General features: G+C 41.2%; 1 protein-coding gene across 11 annotated transcripts in view; it reads right to left on the bottom strand.

Moving 5' to 3' along the window:
- baz2ba (bromodomain adjacent to zinc finger domain, 2Ba) overlaps positions 1 to 21,510 on the bottom strand; it is a 76,294-nt gene that overhangs the window by 41,432 nt on the left and 13,352 nt on the right. For all 11 annotated transcript variants that reach the window (XM_037248420.1, XM_037248414.1, XM_037248424.1 and 8 more), the window contains exon 2: positions 20,734 to 20,776. The gene's annotated coding sequence lies outside the window, so the exon portion shown is untranslated. The remainder of the gene's footprint in view (positions 1 to 20,733; positions 20,777 to 21,510) is intronic.

Below are 21,510 nucleotides of genomic sequence, written 5' to 3'. Positions count from 1 at the left end.
GACAAAACGTAAAATCACAGTATAAAACTTGTAACGTAATGATCAGTCGTTTGTTAGTCAAATGTGAAGATGTATTATTTCAATGAGTAGCGCTTCTGGCAGCGTGTCCCCTATCTCAGCGGCACAGAGACAGCTTGAATCCGACAGTGTTGCTTTTAAATTCTAGTAGCAGCCCTATAGTACACAACTACAGGACCTGAGAGGTCTGCAATGTTCAGATTGGTTCAGAAGGACTTGATATGTATCTCAGCTTGGAACTGTGCTGCACTGCAATGGACAAACAATACAAGTTTTTAGCTGATTCAGCACAGAAGGACTGCAGCTTTTGTGTACTGAGAAGTGGAGTTTAAATGCTAAGCTTTCCCCAGGTTCTAATTCTGAACAAGCGGCTGGAGAAAAAAAAATTCTGTGGGTGTCTCGTATTTTGGCATCACATCTTTCCTTGAAATAGAGTGCATAATTGGTACTAATGAAATATAGTTGATAGAGGTTGATGTTTACGCTTGGGGAGCACATTGATCCCAAAAGCTATTTAGTTTGGAATATTCCGATCCTTGGTTGTGAGCACATTGTGCCCAATGTGTATCTTTGTGGTTGGTGCTTGGGAATGCGCAACAATAAACGTTTAATGATGATTATAAATCAAGAAATTACTTTTACTTAAAACTCACACGGCAATGCCATGCATTTATTTTTTTCTAATTCAACCTCTGGGGACTTCTTTGATGATCTCCAACTTCACCCTGACTTCAATGTGTCACCCCAACATGTGGCAAAAACATCAGAGGTGAGAAATGCTACAAAACTGCTACTGTTAATTACCCCTTATGTTAAATAACCATTTGCACATTTTGCTCTATCCAGTTCCCAAAGCACAAATCTCTGTATAATAGGGCCAAAGTGATGATTTGCAAAAATTGTACCCAAGGGGTTTTTAAATAGTGTGCATTGACACAAATTATACAACTGACCTCACGCAGAGACCAAATTCCAAGTGTCTGAAAAAGAAAGTATTTGAGCAATTTGTAGTCAATTTCCTCTTATTACTAGATTACTGAAGCATACGCACATGCACATGTTTTTAAGCCACGATGAACAGTGTGTTCTATTTAATCTGTCCTACTTTTGTTTTGGACTGAGTTTTTCTGTTGTCGAGTATAATATTGTTATCAACCTTTTTTAGAACGAGATTCATTTCAATTGTGTGATTCATGTGCATCCTATGACAACACGAAAAATATACACACACAATAAAGAATTGTGATGCAGCGCTCAAACTTCAGGCTTACATTGACCCCCAAAACCTCAAAGAGTGTACTTATCGGGGATGCCAGGGAAGGAACGATGGTGGAAAGAAAATGAGCAGACGACTCCACATATGCATAATGCAAACGACATGCTTTTAAAACGGCAAAACGACTGACAATGACAGGACAATGAGTGAAGCAGCCAAAGGAGCAGCAAGCCTTTCCTTGTGTATTTGTTCCAGCCACTTGCGTCTATGACACTTGGATTCATTCATTCATTCAACATACAACTTCACTTGTAACAAACAAAAACACTTCCATGCAAGTATGCCAACAGTGCACTACAGTAGGAAAACATTGACTTATTCATGATGACCAGTTCCCATAACCATTTACTGCTCCTGAATCAGATCATGCTTAAGAATGTCATTTTTTGCTGCTCTATTTCTTCCTTCCTCAATCGCCAAACTATCCGCAGCAAATTGAGTCCATTGCATTTCTGGCAGAAGATGTTTCGGTGTGTCACAACACATTGTTTCAACAAACAGTAAATAGTAGATTCATTTCATGCACATATACAGGAACATGTACAATTTCCTTTTTCCATTAGTGAGTATGGAGTAGTTAAATCCATTTTACTGTACCAAGTGTTGAAACTAAGAACATATGGCAATAAACCAGATATTTGCAAATTCAAATGGTTGCTAAAAATGAATACTAGAATTCTGACTTTCAAAAAAAAAATCATATTTCATGCAAGTACCGTATCTTACTTATGAGTGCCTCCGTTTTCTAAGTTGTACTTTGGGTATGGAGTCCGAGCTCTACTGTCTTTGGTCTACTTTTTGCTAAGTAAATTCCCACCCCAAAACATGGTTTATATTGGGGAGCAAGTTATGTTTTTCTTCTATGCATTCTTTAACTGGTCCGACTTCTATTCCAAAAAATAGGGTAGAACATTTTTTCATTCAACATTAACATTTCATTCAAAAGCCACCTCACACACACAAACACTTGGGTTGAACTGTGTTCATATTACAAGAAACCATTAGCCGATGAGACAGTTAAGTCAGCTGGCTGATTCAACTGAAAGGAAATACACCCTCGCCTATTTTGACAGTCGATAAATCATTTAAAAATATTTTTAAGCAGGCATCCTTTCAACTTGTCCACTTCATTGTGCCTACTGTGAACAACGGGGTGATGGGTATGATGCTGCTATAAGCTTGGATTGTTCTTGTAAAGCAGATTTATATGTATGTGTTTTAAAGTTTATTTTTGAAGACAATAGAAAGACATGTCAATTTGACGGGCCCTGATTTGTTTTTGTTCTGTTTTTTTTCTCTTTTTTTTCCACCCCTGCAATATGAAAAATGTTGATTAAAGACTTTGCGTTTATTCACTGTACTGTACTAAATATCAAACCACAACTTCAGTTTTAACAATATCAAGCAAAATGGTTTCTTCTATCTTCGCGGTGTTCATTATGTATAGGCCACAACCCATTTGCACTTTTCTCCATCTGAGGCTCTTCTCCGCTCATTTAATTTTTTACCCTTATACTGTCTGATGCCTCTGTCATTAATAACGCCCACGGACATGAAATGAGTTTTTGAAAGGACTCTGGCTTTCAGTTTGACACAACAAATTAAAATAAGCAATAAGGCAACATAAGGCAGCAGAGAGAAACAAAATTTCCAATGCCACACAATTTGGAAATCAAATAAAGCATTAAACTCAAAATGTCAATCAATATAGATCAATTCTGAATGTTTATTAAGAACAGGCACCAGAATACTTGGAGGTAACACTAAGAGGTCCAATCAATAGTACTTAAAAAATGAAGCTAGTAAGATAGCCGCCTTTAGGTTACAGCTGCAATAAGGGCCACGTTTGATTTTTAAAATAGACAGACGGGCCCCCAAAAAGTAGGAACTATATGTATGAAAAATAATTCATAAAAGAAAATCTAGTTTTTATTTCATACTCAATACATTTGATCAAAATTATCTATTAATAAAATAAAAAATTCACAAACATCTGAGAATTTTTATGCCTTCTAATTGCCATGAGAAAGAAAATCTAAATACATTAAAAAATATCTGGCATCTGTCCAAACCCACCTTTGTCAAAAGTAAATCTTTGTATTAAAAAAAAAAATTAGGAGGGGGTGTACATATGGTAGCAAAAGGGGTCCAGGCCCAGGGTCAATAGTTTATCTACTTCTGATTTCTCGATTGATCAAAATAATATAAATTATTAATGCTACCATCTGAGAACATTTGCCATTTTTCTGATTGATAACGTGTGACGTCATGGTGAATTGGAACTATTATATGTCTGCTCAGATATAAATAGTACTTAATGTTAAAAAGACGGGTTGGAAAAGAATCATGTTGTATTGACAGAGATCGGGGAGAGGGTGCAGCGGGCAGTCAGCCACTCTGTTACGCTTCACTGCAACATGGGAGGGAGGCCAGCGTGTATACACACACACACACACACACACACACACACACACACACACACACACACACACACACACACACACACACACACACACACACATACACACACATACACACGCACACACACACACGAGAGAACCAGAGAGAACGAGACAGAGAGAGGGACACACATGGCGCAAGCAGGTGAGGTGCCAGCACATCACAGCGCTGCCATTTTTCAGTGTCTTGCTCAGGGAGAGGCGCTCTGACATTGCAGAGCGAAATCAGCAGCTTGTAATGGCGGCTGGACTGTCACTCCTCTCTTCGCACACACACACACACACACACACACGCTCTACCTCCCTCTACCACAATGAATTTCATGATATTATCTCCCATGATTAGCATAACATAATCACTTTTACCAAATTGGCTTTTAATTGCAAGGAGCAATCTTTTATCGGTCTTTGTTTTAGAGTCTAAGTGTTTTTACATTTTTTTGACAAAGTGGAGCAAGGCAAGAACGTAGACATGCAACCAAACACACAGGTGAAAAGACCAAACAATAGAAGGGTTTGATGAGTTTATCGAGGGAATTCTTTGTGTTGTTTTGGGGCGGTATAAACCCCAATGGTTATCGTGGGGGTATGATACGTAGCACGTTATTAATACTACTGGTGGTACATGGGCTCCCTCTGACTCCAAACAATCCCTGCCTTGACAGTTCATTTGTATTAAACGCTTTAGTACATTTACATTTAAGCTTGAAGAAATGTCTAAACTTATTTATGGACCATTTTATCTAAACTTTCAATTACAACACAATTTAATGAAATCATTATTTCAGTATGTTTTTTGTTTTTGTAAATTTTAATGTTTATGTTCAAACTTTGAAATTTTAGGAATAAAAAAAATCTATCTCCTTTTAACACTTAGAGTCATGTTGGTCATTTTAGGTGGTAATTTTAGTTTCACTCCTTAGACACTGTTGAGTTGAAACACTTAGGTCATTAACACATGCCTAAAACTATTCAAAACACACTTTGTAAAATATTCCTCTGTGTAAAAAGAGGCCAGCCACTTTTTTCCTCGGAGGGATGGGCAAATACAGGGAGAGGAACAATGGAAGGAGACAACAGAGTAATTGCAGGACTTCCAGTACACTTACAGATCCTTTTTGCTATGTCTATTATACATATTGTGGTAAAAAAATAAATACACCACATGGTGCCAGCAGGTATGACTAGTTAGTAGCTGTTCTAGAAATAGATCACCAGTGTTGGGACACTCACTTACTAATAATAATTAAAACAAAAGAATACTTTTCTTTCTTTCAGTCATTAACTTAACATACTACATATTGCATTACATTTAGCTTAAAAGTAGAAAACAGTCCTATTTACCAAAATATTTTTAAAAAGTACAATATCGAACCGTAATTTAAAAAAACATGGTCATCATCCCTTAAGAAGGTAATATCGACCATGACTACACTTAACCAGGTGTTTTGATCACTCCCATTAGGAGTAATAAATCAGTGCATATTTAAAAATGTTGACCTAAACTAATTTTGGCTAACAAAGGCCTGCTAGGTTAATGATAACGCATGCAAAAATGCCACAACCATACTAAGGATACTTAGCATAGATATTATAAAGCGTTAGTACACATGTAGAATATACTGACACATGGAGAATATACTTCTCTCTGCTCTGTGGGAACAACTACTTAAAGTAGACCTTCTATGAATCAGCAATAAAGTCAACCTCGTGACATATTTATGAGTTTTAAAATGGTGCATAACCCCAACTTGACTTGTGGATATTTAAATGTACCCTTATACAAACATGTAATGTAATGGTATCCAAACATAGCTGCTTATTATGTTATCTGCATAAAATCAATCATTCATATCTGTGATTAATTCCCTGGCATGTTGTTGTGCCTGTCAGGCGCAGTGTTGAGCAATGATTAACAGCTAGCGACTCTAAAAACCACATTACCATGATGTTTCACATTAGCCAATCCTTACCGAGGCCATTACTACAGTAAAAAAGCTAACTGTTGTCACAAGGGCAGATGTCAGTCTGTAGCCTCAATCGGCAACGATGACTAAAAATCCTGGCACTCAAACTTTTCCTCCCAAAGTTTCACTCTGGGCCAACACACTTTGGAGGAACCCAGAATAGTATGCCCACAGGAAGAAATATGATTCAACTTGAAATATGTGGGAAGTGTCAAGGCCAAATCTCTCAGTGTAGGCTACGCTATAAACTTCAACTAAGCCGATTTCATTAATGTGACATTAGCATTTGTAATGAGAAAAGGGGGGGAAAAAGAACCCCTGGGGACATCTTTGCGCCGTTACAAAAATCACACGTGTGTGTGTGTGCTTGCCCACGCACGCATTCACGAGCTGCAATATCAGGCAATTATTTACATCCGTATTACACCAGAATCACACAGAGCAGCCAAAACGTTGCGTTTGTGTGGGTTTGATAATGAAATATCACAGCTTACTGTGTGCAAACTAACTATGATCGGAAATATTTTCAAGATGGACTGAGTAGATCATTTCAGACAAACAAAGCCCACCTTCTCCTCGTACAATATGGCTCTCAACAGGTCAAAGGTGGCACCCATTGAGTCAATACCAAAATGTCATCGCTTTTTACAAAAAAACAAAAATGCTGTAACGTGACCTATAATGAAATTCTGATTCAATGCGTCAGAACCTTTTCAGATGCATGTAGTTATTTATGAGATTTTGGCATCAAACGTGCAAGATATTTCATGTGTTTGTTAATGGATACGCATCACTTGACATTTAAATTGTAAAGTATTCAACAGCGTCTTTAGCCAAAAGACAAGGGGAACGCCAGATAAAATGCTTTCCTTTGCAAACAAATGGTTGGGCAATAAAGTAAGGCAACATGCCAATTCAACATGCAATTATGATAATCAGGTCACAATTAATCCGTTTAACTACTGCTTTGAGCTGCTGCAGTTACCTCTGTTACTTACAATTTACAAAAGAAAAAATCTATCCATTATCCAAATAGCTTTATCCTCATAAGGGTCACAGGCGTGCTGGAGCATATCTCAGCTGACTTTGGGCAGCAATTTATAAAAAATTTAATACTTTTGTAATAAGTCTTCCTGGGTCCTTTAATAAACGAATAAGTGAAAAATAAATACCGTAATTTTCGGACTATAAGTCGCACCGGAGTATAAGTCGCACCAGCCATAAAATGCCCAAAAAAGTGAAAAAAACCCATATATATGTATATAAGTCGCTCCTGAGTATAAGTCGCCCCCCCACCCAAACTATGAAAAAAAACCGCGACTTATAGTCCGAAAATTACGGTAACCATCACAGCTATATTATTATAATTATATCATTATATTATTATTATATCATTATATTATTATTATTATTATTATATCGTGCTATATTAGGAGCAATTAAGAAATGTGTTTTCAAAATTTTGTGGGTTAGATTTGACCAAAAAGTATGGAGTAATAAAATTCCACGAAAGCAGCCTGCTTGAGGACCCTCAAATGTTAGTTTTACTACGCAATGTATAGTTGTTTTGTATGCAATCTGTGTAACCATAGCATAAAAATTGAATTACATACTTCATCTGAGGCTTACGGGAGGATTTAAGATGTCTGGTGGAGCTCCAGTGACAGAATGGTAAGAGGAAATTTTGTTCAAAGGTGGTATTTTTGAGTGTAAAATTGCTCAATTTTTAACACTTTGGCTGCCCATTTTGCGATCATCACTTACGCATTAGGAAATGATCTTGACACTTCCTTCACTACACTTACCAATGATAGTCTGTGTACGGGAATGCATGAAGAAGTATTGCAGTAAATGAATAAAAATGTATGTCATTGGAAACAGCACTCTGCTTTTCTCTGGTTTCACACCTCTGCTCCTCTATCCAGGGTAATTTTGCTCCCCCTGGGTGCAAATGTAGAAGGCCATTTCAAACGTCCAGCTGTGCCTTTAAAAGACTGACTGTCAGCAGCAATAGGCTTCTTCGAAATGCTGTGCTGAATATCAACAGAATGGAGATCTTTTTCTTTTTGCCAGTGACATGGCCCCATTTCCTGTGTCGGAACACATCCCTTGTGCGATTACAGATAGGCCATTTCATAATGTTTGAAAACAATAGATGGCAGGATACATACTGGTGGCAGAAATAGGATTTACTACTGCTGAACTGAACCACAATCATGGTTAAAAACATATACTTTGTGGTTATGTCACCAGATAAATCCCAAAATGTGTCTTTTTTTTCCAGTTTCCCTTAAAAGTAAATCAATAAATTAGCAGTATAAACGATGCACGATATTACCACAGCGTCTACCTTACAATATTACCCGTTATTTATACAGTTGGTTGATTGGTCATATAGCAGAGATGATTAACTTTGTGACCAGTTGAAATTTTTACCAGCGCACATTCAAACGTTTGGCACAATTGCGAGCATAATGGTCGTAGCGTTGAGCCCAATCTATCACATAAACAGGGTATAATTATAATGAACTATTTGACATACAATGTTTCACAAATACAATTCACTTTATAATCCGCTGTGTGAAAATGTATGAATACAGTATAGTTCATTAATAATCGGGTGCACTTAATGGTCCGAGAAATATGGTACATGACTTAAAACTGGTGATACTACTGCATTTTATTGCATTTTCTATATACAATGTTTTATTAATAAATGGGTAAAAGACAAGATTAAATATTATTGTCAGAATATAAAATAAAATTACGTATACTGAGATATAAAATGTTATAGAGATTACACAGCACTAACCACAACCTGAGGGTGAACAGAGAATATGGCAAGACTGCCTATTGATGTTGATAGGCAGTTCTAAAAGGAAATCCATCTACAAAATGTTTGCTTTGGTTATCTGTACATTAGCAAAACATTATGGCTAGACTAGTTAACATCGGCTCCACACCATTTTACCCACCATGCCATCAAAAGACCACATCTGTGCCATTGATCCAAGCAACAGAAAAGACACTTAACGAATTCCTAAATGAACATGTTAACGTGTCTTGATTTCCACCCCATCTATTTTTGAATCAAGGTAACTGCCGAAATTTAAATCACGCCTGGCATTCTGTCTCCTTTTGAGGCAAATCTTTTCGACTGACACATTTAATCTACAATAGTAGAAAATAGGGCTAAAATACTCTTTACTAGTGGTGCCTTTGGAGAAAGCTCAGTCTTTTATATACAGGCAACGTCAGATGGTGGAAAAGTTTAAAAAACGGGGTCACTATAGGTAAACCTGAATTGTTGACTTAGGTCGAGCTCAGTCTTGACATTGCTGCACTGCAATCACACTCCGACAGGTGGAATCACACACAGTCAACTGGGAATGTAATTGGTGCAACAATATTGCAGACTTTCAAGTGAAACAACACCCACTGGATCAACTGGTCCCATTCTTAGGATGGCCACACTTCCCTCGTGGATGATCCACTCACGAGACCGATCCCTCCTGTTGTTCCATTTCTAAAAGGAAGATTCAAAACGGGTAAAGAGTAACCGTCTCAGCACTTGTGAGCGGTAAGACTGAAATTGAAGCCGTCTCGGCTTGCTTACCGATAGCCGTGTCTCACCAAGTCGGTGCCGAGGAGGGAGTCGGACCTTAGACCACTGCTTAGGGTCTGTCTGTTCACACATGTTTGCTTAGATTACACAGGGCTCAAATATGACTCGTCCCATCCAGGGTAGGGGTTGCACTCTTATTGTTGTTTTGCTCAAACGCAAACACACATCCTGTAAACACACACATACTCTCTGTACTGATAAGCACATCATAGGCTCAGACAGAAGAGCCTGTGGTTCCACACACCTGCCAAAGACAGATGTTCGGAATAAATCAGAGAAACTCCATACTGGCCCATTTCCAATAACTCGGGTCACAGTAGACAGAGTGGAGAGCAAACAGCTGCATGTGACAACACACCCGTGGAAGAGACGACAATGCCGTGCATGGATGCGTGCGCCTGACATCCGTGTACACGGATAGTCCACATTATAAGGAGAGCAGAAGAGTTCCACTCATTTTCTGAGTATTTTGGGTGTGCAGCTTCACCTCTTCCTGAGCTGAGAGAGCAATTTTTCTGGAAGAAAACAAAATCCTCCAATGACAGCCATACAAGTCGCAACAAGGCGGAAAAGCAGTGTGGGTGGTTTTTAAGAGGAAGTGCTTTTTCCCCCTGCTGCTGACTAGATTAATTTTAGGATTTTTTTATTTAAATATAGCCCCACCATCTTATGAAAAAGACAAAGGCCCTTTTCAGATGTGTTGTACATTTAAATACAGAGGGAGAAAAATATATGTTTATCCTATGACCTTCAAGCGCATAATCCAAGCATGTGACATCACTCTACATCCTGTCACTCAGTGTGGCCCACTTCCTGCTTCCAAAATGAAAAGTCGATGGCTGTCTTTTGTCAATTCAGTTTTTTCAGCTTTTGTCGTCTAGCAGGCTGGGAGAAGCAATGCGATCTTTGTGCGTATGTATGTGTATGAGATGCAAGTGTGGGCTCTGTTTGTGTCAAAAAAAAACACACCCTTCACGCTTTGTGGCCCAGGAACAGGATGAAGCAGGGAGTTAACCAGCAGCTAGCTCACTGACATTATCTCCTTTCTTTGCTGTCTTGGAATGCCAGCTTGCTGTGAAACTCCAAATATGTGACATCCTGTCACACCACTTGCGCGCGTGTGTGTCTGTGTGTGTGTGTGTGTGTGTGTGTGTGTGTGTGTGTGTGTGTGTGTGTGTGTGTGTGTGTGTGTGTGTGTGTGTGTGTGTGTGTGTGTGTGTGTGTGTGTGTGTGTGTGTGTGTCGCAAAACAGTGAAAACTGTGCATTTGTGTGACTGTTTTCCGTTGTCTTTCCAAAGCACAAAGCCATGTGGGAATGTCTCCAACTTAATAAAGCTTCAAAAAATAAACAACATGACGTTTACAACAGTTTTGTTGACTTGGTTGAAATCAAAATGAAAACTTGAACGCATTGAAAAGGAGTTTCTTAGTTTCCGGTGTCTTAAGAGTTTGAGCTCTGGTACGGTACAAAACTTTGCCACAATCTTAATGCTAACACAAAATGCAAAGTGGCATAAACGAACTAATGCATAGCATTTATGTGGTGGTGTTATAACACTTCAAGCAATGGCTATATTAACAAAGAGTAATCATTAACAAGAGTAAGAGTAACATGTAATCAAAATGTCTGCGAAAAAAAATGATTAAAGCTCACAGATTCACTTACAGGCGTGAAACGTCTTTGATTGTGTCTATTACACTGCCCCCAGTGGCCAAGGTTGCACATGCCAGAAGGTTTCACAATTAAATAATTTAGAATTTATCGCAAGTCACAGTGAAGGGCTAAGAATCTTAAAAAAATCTTACTACTACTTTATCAACATCTTCTGCACTGTTTGAAACTGTAGATTTTCTATTTCTTTAAGTTTTCTGTACTGCATGTTTGAAATAAAAGTGGGCAAAATGAAGCACACCCTTGTGATGACGCCACCATCCATGACTTAAGAGGTCAGGCAGCATGTCCAGGCTCAGCATTTGCGGTTAAGGGGATGAAACCAAGTGTGAAATATGAGAAGACAAGCCAACATTGTTTCTCAAATGACAAACATGTCTTGTGTGCCTGCGAGAAACGTGTGTTATGTTTCAAACCAACAACCTTCATACAAGGAATTAAAATGTGCCTTCTACTGGCTGGGATCAGATGCGTTAATCAGTAATGGCCTGTTGTACTTCAGACGGGCATTCGGAGTGTTAGACAGTGCGTGTTGTGTTACTAACAAGGCTAACGCCTCGAGGATTTGAGTTGCTTCAAAAACACGAGGCCAAGAGATAATAATCCACCTGGACACTTTCCATGTAAAACATATGGAAAAAATCCTTAATTTTTCCTTTTTCCACTCACAATAGCTATTAATATCTCTCTTGAGAACATTTGCTCATGTCCCACTAAGGACTGGAATTCCTGCTTGAAACAGACTCATCTTGAAGGAAGGAGAGGCAGTCAGGCATTCTTCATGTGCTCGTCGTATGCACTGCACTCTGTCAGGAGTGTCCAGCCATTTTTTTTTCCAAATACATACAGATAAATTTAATTATGCAAGGGCCAATTTGAGAACATGCCAAAACTCGTTCATCTAAGCAATTGTATATTGTTTATAAGATGTCTATACGAGTACTCAAGTACCAAAGTACAGATGGGATGTAATTAAAACTACTAAGCAGTGCATTTGCCAGATATGTATCTGTATTCTCACTTGATGTCTTAAAAAATTCCAGATTTTCTATCTTGAGTCGGTCTAATACCGCAAGGCTTCCACGGAATGAGGAAGTGCTGAAGTTAGGATCCTTTTAAGCTTCCATGAACGTTAATAGATGTGTTGCCAAGATAGTTTTTAGTGTACTTCAAATTGGTTCAGAAAAATAATAGCGTGCAAAGAACATTGACATCAATTGGTGAAACTCTATGGAACCCACCATATTTTAACAAACGGGATTTCCGCACCACAACAACGATATCTATTAAACTATTAGTTTTCATGCTTGCCTCCCATTCTTTATTTAGTGTTGTGCAGTGTGTCAAATGTTATTTTGAGTATTTGCTGCAGGCTACTAAAAGGTGGACAGTGGGCCTAAAATGGGCCCCGGGCCATTGTTTAGCTACCCTATTCAATGTGCACCCAGTCTTGTAAACCCAATGACTACTAATGACCATGCACTCAAGACCTCCTCACTTACACACACACACACACACACACAAGCGCGCGCGCACGCACGCACGCACACACACACACACACACACACACACACACACACACACACACACACACACACACACGGACACCCAGATTAGGGTCACTTGAAGTGACGTAATCTAAACCCTTCTACACAACATAGCTTATTCCGCTCCTGTCACTCAAACAAAGGTAACCTTTCTCTGAAAATAATTCTCCGTAATATCAACAAGGAGCGCTAAATCCTCACAACCTGACAAGAATTGTCCGCAGCCGCGCCAAAAAGCTGTGTTAAAATGACAGGGCTGTAAATTGTTTTAATTATAGCCCGCACAGATAACAGCCTGCGGTAACATCAGCCTTTTCTTCGCGCCTTCTACAAGATCCACAGACTGTATTCCCTGGAAAATGCCATTGTTGTGTGTTTATTGAAGAGTGTGTGTGTGTGTATATATGTGTGCGCGCGCGCGCGTGTGTGAATACAATATTCATTTTGCTGCAGGAGGACAATCTATGAATAACAATGAGAGACGCTAATGAAATCAGCCATCAACCTGCGATACATACATATTAAAGCAGGACCTCAGAGTGTCATTCGCTTAGTGCATCATTTGTTCCCCCTTATTTTTCTCTCCATGCCACCTGACCTTTAGAATATGTACCCCCATCGCCCGTTCCCCACTCTTCACGTCTCAATGTTTCAAATAGTAGGTGTACATGCAGTGCTGACTTTGCTGCATTATAGGCATTGGTAATATTTTGGTGACAATACGAGATCAAATTGGTGTCGTCGCAAATCAATTGTACCAATCAAATGAACTGAAATTAGATTAATCCATTCCAGTCACTACATGTAAATACAGGTTTTTATTCCAAATAAGTTGGTTCCATTCAATAATGGCTAAGACTGTGGCTCTCCTTGCCCACGTGAGCGCAGAACAGTACTGTACTACAAAAACTGCAGCGGTAACAGTGTTGCACACAAATTATAGACTTAAATTAAATTTATAATATAAATAAACTACATTGAATATTCTTTTCTAATTAAAATAGCCAAAAGGTCATTTTACATTGAGGAGGTGGAGCGTTATATTTGCTTTTGCTGCACACGTGAAGCTGTTAGACAAGAGAAGCACAATTCTGACATTGCCAACAACCAGAATGAGGGTGCCAGGATTTCAGATGTTGATGGCAAAGATGCAATCACAGCATGCATGACATCATTCATGTAAGTAGCTTAGCTAAGATCTACATACAGTAACATTGAAGTTCTTCCTAAATTGACATACGGACTCAAAACAGTGACGGTTATTAAAGTTTGAAATACACACGTAAATCTTTTTTGAGTAATGTAAATGGTAACTCGGGTTCAACCAAACTGCGCCTTGTCTGTAATGTCATCCCATCCTCGCTGCTCCTCCCTTTGCCTGCGAAGACACTTTACAGCTCCGGTCTCTTGTCTCTCCCTTTCTCTCCCTACCCCCCCTCCTCCCCACGCTGGCAGGGAAATGGATCCCTCCACCTGACAGTGGCCATTTTGAGCCTTCTCTCCACTTCTGCTTCCCTGTAAACAATGGGAGAGGGATAATTGATCAAACAGCCAAAGAACCCTTCGAGCCGGGAAGGTCACCGCCCGCCAGCCCAGCTCGCCAAGGAGAGGAGAGGAGGAGCAGATATGTGTGTCAATATGTGCATTTGTCTGTGTAGGCAGTGCGAATGTAAGTGTAATGCATGCATCTATGCATGCATGTGTGACAGACTGGATGTATTATAGTGCATACGTGTGTGCAATGGGTGCATATGAGGGTCCCTGTGATGCTCTTGAACTGCCATTTTTCTTCGCTGACAAAGACTCCATCTGCCACAGAGCCATTTGCTGCCTCCTGAGTCGGGAGAGCATTCTGCAAGCCGCTTTCACCTTCATGTCACCTCCACACAGATCACGCCTTGCTGACGCTGTATATGCCGCACACACTCCTCTAAAGACACACTGCTGCTTTTTTTCCCCTCTATTCCTCGCAATGAACAATGACGGCGTCCGGACAAAAGTCAGATATATTAGGCACCACAGATTCTTGCTTTTTTTTTTATTATAATAATGCTCAGTTCTGGCTAGTATTTGTCTTATAACAATATGTATTGTGATTGTTATAAAGCGCCTTTGTTTGTGGCCATTCAACTTGAAATGCAAAATAAAGTTTTTAACAAACACCACTTATTTCCAGAAATGTATCCATTCCGTTTTATTTCGGAACCCTTTGAATTCTAGTTTGCACAATGCAAAGGTAAACAAACATCAATTAAATAAAAATCAACATAGGGCCAGATGTCAGAGCTTCCCCTTCTTAAAATAGAACTAAAAAAGAAAAAAAGAAAAGATAGAACCGGGTACATAAGGTTTAAGTGTTGAATGTAGGCCAGGGGTCACAGTCCTTTTTGAAACAGAGTGCTACCAGTTAGATGCAAAAACAGCAAATTTGCTATTAATGATATTCATTTAAATGAGGACACTGGCCATAGTGATTATTTTCAACAATTTTCAACAATGATTTGATGGGAAACAAACTATTTTTCTCTCCTCACAAATATTTTGTTCTTTCGAATGACCAACTCTGCAACATTCCTTGTCAATCACAATATCCACTGCATCACCAGTGGGCTATTTTTAGAACAGGCCTGCGGGCTATCTCATGCGTTCCTTGCGGTGCACTGATGCCTGTGGGCATTTTGGTCATTTGTATGATTCACTCCAGTAAATGCAGGTTTCATGGGGAGTTTCATTACATTTGCTTTAACACAGGAAAAGAGGTGGACCCAAACGGGCGGTTTTGGAGCCCAAAGGGTTATTAAGAGCAGTGTGGTAATTGTCAATTAAAAACGGGCATCATTAATTTCAGTTTGTCCAGCTGTAATGTTAGCACTCATTTTCCGCAACCTGTTGTGGTCGGTGTGCTCTTTGTCGTTGCAACAGCCAAGCCTTTTTCATAAATCCTATATTTGACTTGCTCACTCATACACGTTAAGTGTGTCCAAGAAACCGCATAGCTGATATCGCTAGAAATTATGGTTTTTCCGACCTTCTGCGCTGTGCATTGTGGGAGTGTCTGCTGGGGCAGAGAGACGCGACAGGGGCTGAGGGATTCACACGGCTCTGAAAGACAGCCAGAGGGGGGAGAGAGAGCGGGAGACGTGCAGCAGGGAGGGAGTGCGGGGGGAGCAAAATACAGAGGGGGGGCTGGTAACTGGAAATGAGAGATGGCATTTTAAAGAGGAAGCTGAATTTCACCTGCAATTACCGTAGCTCCGGGGCACATGGCTCGGTTAAGAGACATTTCATTCCAAAGCCACTGTGTGCCACGGCTGCAACACAGAGCTCTGAGAGGCACGTAAGTAAGAGGGAGAGGGGTGGAAAAGTCTCCACTGCCCAAGATGGCCCTCAGCAGATGTGGCGATGAAAGAGAGGACGCAAGGCAGGGATGTAACTCAGGAGAGGAGGAGGATGCAAAAGAGGAGAGAAAGGGGATATCTCATTCAGGACGCCCCAGCCATCTGCACACCACACCAGACAGCTGAAATGGGCCTCTGAGAGCACACAAACACACACTCCCAATCCCGATCGCGTGCAAACTCGCACACTCGACAAAAAGCAGATCAAAACCCCGCAAATAGTGACATTCAACCAAAGCCGCCTGTGTTTAATGATTAATATCTTTCGTTGCAGTCGTTTGTGTCTTTCGATGAAACCTCATTTCGTCCCACACGAGTCCAAATGCTTTACCCGAGGCTGCGCGTCCTGGCTAGTTTCACTAGACGCACTGCTGTGTTTCAGAGAAGTGTGACTGCACAAATACTGTAATGAGCTCTCCCTGGGAGCTAAGAGCCTCCTGGCACTGCTAATGGTTCCTCTGGACTGCAGCTGTATCCAGGTTACAACCTGGCCTGGCCAACGGACCTGGGGACTCGCGGGCCTCGGAGGGGCAAACGCTTCCCAGCAACTAGCATGCCGGTAAGCCAGGTTCCGAAGGATTATTTGGTGAAGGATGTTGAGCAACGGGGCGGCTGAAGAGGCCACGCAAAGAATAAAGTGTTGAGGAGATGCGGTTTGGTCATAAATGCAAAAGATAGCCTCAATAAACCGAAAGACTCAGAGAGCAACAGCTGCAAGAGGTGTGTGTGTGTGTGTGTATGCGTGCGAGTGTGTGTGTGTGACAAAAAGAATGACTGTGTGTGGTCTGCTTAATGATCAGCCACAACACAGCAAACCTTGCATGTACCATTTGCACAGACACACACACACACACACGCAAACCCACACGCACGCACACACACACACACGCACACAAACAAATTGTTCCTATTTTTCATTGTTTCATATAGGGGCAAATGTTTTGAATCTACACACTTGAAGTTACACTTGCAAACCTGAATACCACAGTTGAGGTTGAAAAAAAGTGAAAAGGAAATAACACATTCAAGCTCAGTCCAAGGGCCTCAAATTCCAATCAACTGCTGAGACTAAGTTGCTGTATGACGATACCCACACAACTGGATTGCAGGCTCGACATCCCAGCATGAACTATAAAAAGCACATCGACACACACATCGGCGCACACACACACACACACAGACCTCTTGTTGTCGCCCTCTCTGTGACAGCTTGGGTTTGTTTCCCTGGTTTTGTCTGGGCCCCAATTCATTGAGGCCCCCTCATGACCACGCACATTATCGTCCAGGCGGGCAGCCCCCAAGCAGACTGAGGCTCCCTGGGCGCGGGCAGTGATTCATTGGCACAAGGGTCTGCAAAAGCGCAGCCTCACTCTTCTTGTGCTGGTGACAGGGAGAGTGCAAGCTTCTTTGGCAGAGGGGGTTAATCAGAAGTCTGGCTGGTGGACTGAACCCTATTAAGTAAGACCGTGAGGACCAAGACATGTGTGTTGTAAGGAATCACCCGCTCTACTTAAGTACAAATACTGATGTTAAAAAAAAAAAAAAAGACACCTGTTAAAGTACGGATTCAACTTTGCCAATACAATTCGTCCGTATTCCCTAAACATCAAAAGGTAAATTTAATGACTTATTTAATGATTGTTGGTTTAAATTGGCTAGCCCATGTGAGCCGTCACATCACTTTGTGTTAGCGTGTTATTTACGCTAGTATGCTAGCTAATGCCATTGAGGAGTGAAGGTGGTTTAATTGTGTTGAATATTCTTAAGTATTGAATTTACTTAGCCCACAAATAGCCAAAATTTTAGGATCTTGTTGACTATACATTCATAAGTTTATTTTATATGTAGAAAGGAATAAGGTGTCAGAAACATAAATACCAAATACCTAATTTACTTAAGTATTTGTACTTGGGGTTTTTTTCCCCACCACTGTGTATGTGTGCCTTCAGAACATCTAAAGACGACATGATGGGCAAGCCCCAACTGAACGCCGAATGCGTCAGCTGAATGTACGCCGTCTATCGAGACTCCTTCCTCTCTATCCCGAGGACAGGCTCCCAGCAGCTTTTTTAACAACCGTAGCTCCGAGGCAAGTGCAAAGTACTAAATGTTTCGGCGTTATCTCAACACTTCCTTAATCTAACAGGGAACCAGTTTAAAGGGCACTGGGAGAGAAAAAAAAAAGACAGAGAAACAAAGCGCAAGAGCTGAAAATGATAGCGCTTGCTGAGATTGATGAAACCCTATTCGGCTTTTGTGACAGGCGGCAAGACACACAAATTCTTCCCCTCAGGCTATGAGGTGTAATTTTCCCCTTCCACTGTCACAAGGATCGTGTCGAAAAATTATCTGAAGCTCAGTGACTGACTGGCTCAGAAATGTGTACGTTATGTCTATCTGTAATACGGCAATTCTGTTTCATTGTAACGCACAGTAGAATGCGGATGGAAATGTTGGCCCCACAGGGGACACACACACACACACACACTTAAAGAGCAAAGTTGTGGGGCTGACGCAAGACTATCTCTGTCTCACGTGTCTTTCCCTTACGGCCGCCTGCTGTTCCTGACCTTCGAGATGTTTTTCTCTCTCTCCCTCTCACTCTCCCTTTATTCCTCTCTAATTCACACTCACGCGGCGCACATCCACCCTCGCACGCATCCATACATGCAAACGCACACGCACTCCCTTCTTTTCTGCATAGCTCGCAGCCACTGTGTTTTGTCATTAAAAGGCACAGCATTTCAAGCTCGGCTCAAGCAGATGGGGCGACGACAATCGTTGCTGCGCCCACCTTGTCTAAAGTACAAATAGTCTACGTGCATTACAGCACTTACTGTGTGAGTCTTTCTATAGGGCTGAAGAGTAGCAATCTTAAAGTGGATAAAGGCGACATGCGTGGGATTGTAGGGCCAGGATGCTTTAACCGAGTAAAAAAAAAAAAAAAAAGACTACTAATCTACTGTTGGATCAATTAAAATGGACTAAAGGTTCGTGCTCACAAGTCAAATAAACAACATCATGGCATTTTTTTTTTATTTCCACTCATTTGTAGTTCCCTTTGGGTATTAGACTAAAGCTGCACTTTGCCATTTCCTCAGACAAAGGTCAACAGAATTACAAACATCACTGTTGAGATGGGAATGGGCGTCTGAAACATTTATTCCACTTCGACATTCCGTCCATCCATCCGTTTTCTAACCTTATTCTCATTGAGGTCACTGATTCGAGCCTATTCCTGCTGACTTTGGGCCTGGTCGCCAGCCAAGAGGAAAATCACGCAAGCAACAGGAGAACATGCAAATTCCACACAGGAAGGACGAAACCGTTTAAGAACCCATGACCTCTTAACTGAGAGCCTGACAAGTTGAAAGCTCACCAATGGTACCGCCCAATTAGAATTTCTTGACCTTTATTTGTGGTAATGTATTAAATACAGTGAGCAGCCACACATTATCCACTAGACGTGCTCCATCCCTGCAGCGAGGAGCAGCTAAATCCCATCATTCAGAATCTCCTCATTCAGAACCCACACAAGAGCAATTTCTAGTAAGACGGCCTTGCTACACAACACAAAGTGTCTCAAGCCATTGCGATTCACAAGTCTAACTCAATTTTTATCAGCAGGACGTAATAGATAGAAATGTTGTGACTATTTTACTTGTAAACAGGTCATGGTGTTTTTGAACATCTGCTCGGTGTGGCCAGGGAGTGGACCAACATCAACCTCGTTGCTGTCATGTGGGAGTTACGGTGGCGTCTCACCCAAACGTGCCGAGTCAAATTTGAAGAATATGCCATAGGCTTCGAAAAAACGAACGGCTGGACCCATTTGCTCCTACTGTGCTCTGCAAGAGGGCCTCGAAAACCCAGTTAAGGAACAGCTACTCGTCTCTTCCGCCACCCCTAGTAAATGATTCCCCCAGAGGGTGAGTACTCATCAATACTCATCACAAATGATACACGCGGCATGCGGCAACACAATGCATCATTTACGGCAGAGATGGCGCAGCAATCTGACAGAATCAGGTCTGGGAACACACAAGGATTTCAATATGCTATGCATTAGGTTGGAATAAAACAAATAAAAGACACTCGCAGGCCATGGGGTCAGGTAGGAGAGGAAAGTGCAAGTCATTGTCTGCGTGCGCAACAACAAACTGCCACCTTGGTGTGAAGTGAAGCCTGGAGGACGCGGCCGCGCCCCTGACAACAGATAGCGCTCACACAGAGACAGCCGAGTGAGCCACGCACGGAAAAGGGAGCGAAGAGGAAGGGCGAGAGGGAGATTAACGCCACACGTAACAGCACACATAAACAAGCGCACGCAATCCTGCATCCCTGGAAGCCCCTGTGGGGCGCAGTTAACAATCATTTACATTCTGCACTAGCTCCCAGCACATAGCAAACTAAGGATGCATATTAGTCGTTTACGTTTCGTACAAATATTGTGATCTGAACGGGGGGGGGGGGGGGGGGGGATCTAATTAATTGCTCGATTCACTGAATGAACCCCGAATTTGTAATGTAATCATAACAACCTCTTTTCAAGGGTCTCTTGTTAAATTTAATTTGATGAGGGGGGAAAAAAAAGCATCCTGTTTTTTCTGAATGAACTCAAATCAAATGAGGCCTGGAATTGGCATAGTTTGCAGGGTTGGTATTGAATGTTTGAAAACAAAAATAATCTAACCTGTTTGACAATATATAGCTTTTGGAAAAAGTCCCACATCCCCTTACATACATTCCAGACTGAGAAGAACATACTCACTGCTTGAGGTGTCTTCAGCTCTTTGTCATAACTGCTGTAACACCTGGGGAGAAAAGAAACACAATACGGCTGAGGCTCCGAGTAAAACAGCAAGCTGAGTCACCGGTATAACACGTCTTTACTCATGGCTTTGATTTATACCACAAATGAAACGAATGCTTTTTAAATGTACGCGCGGGTGGATGCTTTCCCTATTGGATTTCAAGAGGGGATGAGGCCCCTAAATGTACCTACACATCAAAGTTACAGCTTTGTGTAAATCCGTATTCACGGTGTGCACAGGCAACAAAAAGGGAAAAGCGGTGAGGTTTTAACACAGCTGTGGCTGCACGCAAGATATGTGTACACAAACACATACACACTCACACAGTGTGTGTTCCTCTCTCTTCTTCTGAGCCACTTCTTGCAAAACCAGTTTGTTAGAATTGGATCTAGGCGCTGGAGCTTTGAGTGTAAGGATATTTTCCCCAAACACAAGACAGTTCTTGTAGAGAACCAAGCCCTCCCAGTGTTCTCACGCCCATCTCTCATGCATTGTCTCTAAGGCCCTCCTGTGCTCTCAGCCTGCACCCTAAACGAAGCAACTCAACACAACAGATGCCGCTCTACTGCACATATGACGCTACACACACACAACAGACTGTGCCCGCTTTTATATCTTATAGCTTATGTTCCATTTTCTTTGAGGATAAAAACGTAGGCAGTCTGGTACAAAACTGCGCGGAAACATTTTTCCGCTTGCAGTCAAGTTACCAGACACAGACGGTGTCAAGAGCG

Source organism: Syngnathus acus, chromosome 3 (genome assembly GCF_901709675.1).
Source record: "Syngnathus acus chromosome 3, fSynAcu1.2, whole genome shotgun sequence".
NCBI classification, from domain to species: Eukaryota; Metazoa; Chordata; class Actinopteri; order Syngnathiformes; family Syngnathidae; genus Syngnathus; species Syngnathus acus.
This window is presented reverse-complemented; position numbering and strand designations above follow the sequence as displayed.